The following is a 4,334-nucleotide window of genomic DNA, read 5'->3' on the forward strand; positions in this document are numbered from 1 at the left end:
CATCATCAAGTTTCCCCTGACCACTGAGTCAGCCATGAAGAAGATAGAAGATAACAACACACTTGTGTTCATTGTGGCTGTCAAGGCCAACAACAAGCTGTAAAGAAGCGCTATGACATTGATGCGGCCAAGGTCAACACTTTGATCAGGCCTGATGGAGAGAAGAAGGTCTGTTTGATTTGCTCCTGACTATAATGCTTTGCATGCTGCCACAAAACTGGGATCACCTAAACCGAGTCCAGTGGGCTAATTCTAAATACAAATTTATCTTAAAAAAACCCAAACACCAAAACACAAAAAAACCCACAAAAACCACAACAAAACCCATGCCAGAGGACTCAATGGCACTTGACAACAATAACAACGACAACATAGAGACAGCTACATTGGCCTAGTGGACAGAAAGTTATGCTACCAGGCCCAAGATGGGTGATTTTAATATGCAGCCCTCAGGCCTGGTTTAAATTGTTTTTTTCCAAATATTCTTCTAAGTGGTATAGCACTGCTGCACAGAGGTAACTCGTGGTTGCTGTGATGCTAAACACTGTGACTCTGATGTGTCAAATAGTGGGCAGTGTTTGGTGGAGCTCCCCAGCTAAAACAAGACTGGAAGCAGGAGTGGCATCCTCTTCCGAAATGGCTTGTCTCCGGAAACTGTATGACCCGTGCCCAGGTCTTTCCTTCATAGGGTCGCTATGAGTCGTCTACGACTCGACAGCACTTAACAACAACAACAACATGCCAGAAGGTCAGCTATGGGTCAGTTCTGACTCTGCGGTATATAAAAAGAAGAAGATAGTCAAGACAGCTGAACAAAAAAGTGAATATCATTAATGTCCCTGAACTATATACTTTCAAAGGAGGCACATGACATGAAGAGCATCGATAAAGCTCCGGTTAGATGCAGTGTGGAGAAAGGATTGAACTGGAAAGGGTGAGGGTGAATGAATGAATGAGGCATACATACATACATACATGCATGCATGCATGCACACACACACACACACACACACACACACACATACACACACACACAGATACAATAAAAAAGACGCTTCCAGGCCCTCTAGCTCCTGGCAATTTCATCTCCTCCACCACTCTTGACCCTTCAATTGTTGAAACAAGTTCTAACTTTGAACTTGCACAGGAACAATGGTTTCTATGGTGACAGAAATTCTGCAATTAAAGGCCAACAGTTATAGGAGTGATACATTTGCCTTTTGTAAATGCTGCATTACATAGATTATATAATATTTATTTTTTCTTTTTTGAGATCTTGCTTTAGGTACCACTGAAGATAGCTGGGACGTTTTCAATAATGATCCCAGAGATTGTTACCTTATTCTGCGGAGAGTAAATGACTTAGTCTCACAAAGTCTTGTTTTCCTGGGCTGACTTTCTAAGCAGGAAAAATTAAAAAAAAAAAAAAGTCCCTGGAGAGTGAAATTATTCCACCTAGTGAGGTCTCCAGTCCATGTTCTTTCAGGAAAGCATGAAACTCACACATCTCTCTGTCTCACACACACACACACACACACACACACACACACACTCTCAAAAACAAAGGGACATGAGGAAGTCACCATGTATTCTATTTCTTTACTATACTGGGTCCAATAAAGAACCTGAGATGAATGCTGTTTACCAAGAACATTTCTTAGTCAAGACTTTAATGAAACAATGGCTGGAAGATGAAAAGGAGCATATTCTCCTGGGTGGGATGGTACAAAAGTGTGTATGTGAGCACACACACACACACACACACACACACACACACACTTTAGAGGGAGCACCGCTTCATTCTGTAGAAGCTGTAGCCTGATGCCACATCTAACCACCTACCAACAAATGTGAGCCATGAACAAATGAACAAACAGAAAAGTCAGCAGAAGGAACTGGAAGGCTATGGAAAAATACCCCAGCTGGGATGCGTGGCACACTGATTTACTTGTCTTGACCTCAGAGTTGGAAATGAATCATAATAAAAAAGCAGGCCTATGCTGAGTCTAAATAAAAACAGTGCTGGGAGATAAAAGCAAACTACACAGCCCCTTGGCACCTGCAGAAACATAACCAACTACCACTACCCTGGAACTTCCAGCAACCCAGGAGAGCTGGTAGGTGTCTGGTATTCCCTGCTCACACACAAAGAAATGAGGCTCAGAGTCGGCCACACACACACACACCAAGGAAGGCACTGAGCCAGAATTCAATCTTGGGAGTGAGTCAACATGAATTTCTACAACTGGACAAGAGATTGCCAAGACCAATGAGCAACGCAGTTGATTATTTTCAATCTTACTTTTCCACACTCTAGAAGCCCCTCACAATTGTCATATTATGGACTCTCTGGGCTGGTCAAATAACAGCCTCGGCAGAGAGGATGATTCTAGCTCCATTCTCGTCCTTACCCTGTTCCAGGCTGCCTTAATCAGCTGCTGTGCACAGGCGCCCGGCTCCCTCTTGGTGTCTCTTAATCACCAAGTGCCCTGCTCAAAAGCTGCAGACATCTGAAGGGAATGGGCAGGAGCTTGCAGTGATGTGCTAGCCACCCCTGAGGGAGTAACTACCCTGACCTCACCTGGGCCTGGAGTGCAGGGGTGTGGGCTGCAGGGGTGCGGGGCGCAGGAGCACAGGGTTCAGGGGCGTGGGGCAAAGGGGAGTGGGGTGCAAGAGCATGGGGTGCAAGGGTGTGGGCAAAGGAGTGCGGGCAAAGGGTTGTGGGGTGCAGGAGCACAGGGTTTAGGGATGTGGGGCATAGGGGTGTAGGGCACAGGGGTATGGGGAACAGGGGTGTGGGCTGCAGGAACACGTGGCACAGGGATGTGGGGCACAGAGATGTGCACCTTCAGGGCTGAGTAGCTCAAGGAAGAAGCAAGCACCTTCTTTCAGGTGGTGAGTGAAGAAGAGCATTCCGCATGGAGAACACTCCAGCCTGACAGAGCTGAGCTCCATTCCCAACTCTGAGAGATGGTATTCATCATTTATACAATGTCACTGTAGGGGACAAAACTTGGGCTCAGCATAAACAGAATCCAATCAACTCTGATGCAGAGAAACCAGCAAACAACGCTTCTCCCATTAAACAGGAGCCTAATTGCTTTGGAATGGCCACTGCACTTGACACTTGAGGTCAGTCCTTTTATCCTGAGATGGAGGGCTTTGCAAAGGCCAGGTACGTGGGCAGGGAGGGCACAGCTCTGGGCTAACCTTCCAGGACAATTCGGCAGCTGCAGCAGTAACCTGTCCTCTATGGCCCTGAACCAAACCAGGGAGGGCACTCTTAAGGAGAAACCAGGTGGATCCCCACAGAACAGCTGCACGTCCATCAAGTCGGCAGGGCCACTCCTTCCTTTCAAAGTGATGCTGGGAAGACTTCAACAGACATCTACACTTGGGAGGGAATTCCTTGTTTGTCTATATGCTATTGTTTATGACCCAGGAAATGAGTGATATGATATCAACTTGGTGAAATAGAGATGTCAGGCATTAGATGTGATAACAGGAATCTAGAAATTGAAAGAGGCTTAAAGGCATCAGGCGCGCTACACTTCATGAATGAATACAACCTTCTGTCAAGTTTTATACAATGACAAATGAGCCTATGCTTGGAAGGAACCTGAGGAGACAGCACACTCATTTCAGGGAATCCAGTTTGGTTTTCACTACCTCAAAATTAGCAATTCCATCTTATGCCCAACTTCAAAACCTTTAGCTACAATTTATCATCCTAGAGGCTGTGGTTTAGAATAAAATTGGTTATATGTGTATTTATGATGCACTACCGTGGCATTAGTTCAAAGGCCAGAGTCTTATCAAATCTGTCACATCACTAACGGTTTAAAAACGCTGCATTCGGGTAAAGAATGCTAAAGTAGCTACAATGCTAAGGTCAGAAACGCAAGGGAGGGGCGCAGTATGTCTAAAGAAACAGCAACAATAGACCCAACCGATTTTATTTCTCTTAAAATTCCCACTTAGGTAAGTAAAAGACACGTTTGTTCCTTAACAGATTTTCAATTACTATCAAAAGAACCATCTGTTTCATTTCCTTTGTTCACTCAAGACACAATGACTGGGAGTCATTTAGGTCAAGGGGGTCAGGAAGAGTAAGTAGATGCTCTCTGCCATCCTCTCAGGGTAGTAAATCCAGCACCCTATCACCCGGCGCTGCTCCACCCCAGAACCTGAAGCAGCAGCGCGCTCTGCTGCCCCGGAGCACTGCACCAGGCCAGGCAGCCAGCAGAGCCTGCTGCACCGACACTTCCAACCCAGCAGAGCCTGCTGCACCGACACTTCCAACCCAGCAGAGCCTGCTGCACCGACACTTCCAA

General features: G+C 46.1%; 1 protein-coding gene across 1 annotated transcript in view; it reads right to left on the reverse strand.

Annotated features, from left to right (window-relative positions):
• SND1 (staphylococcal nuclease and tudor domain containing 1) overlaps window positions 1-4,334 on the reverse strand; it is a 531,942-nt gene that overhangs the window by 332,214 nt on the left and 195,394 nt on the right. The gene's annotated exons all lie outside the window — the stretch shown is intronic.

The sequence above is a fragment of the Elephantulus edwardii genome, unplaced genomic scaffold (genome assembly GCF_000299155.1).
Source record: "Elephantulus edwardii isolate Elephantulus edwardi_28Jun2011 unplaced genomic scaffold, EleEdw1.0 scaffold00181, whole genome shotgun sequence".
NCBI lineage: Eukaryota > Metazoa > Chordata > Mammalia > Macroscelidea > Macroscelididae > Elephantulus > Elephantulus edwardii.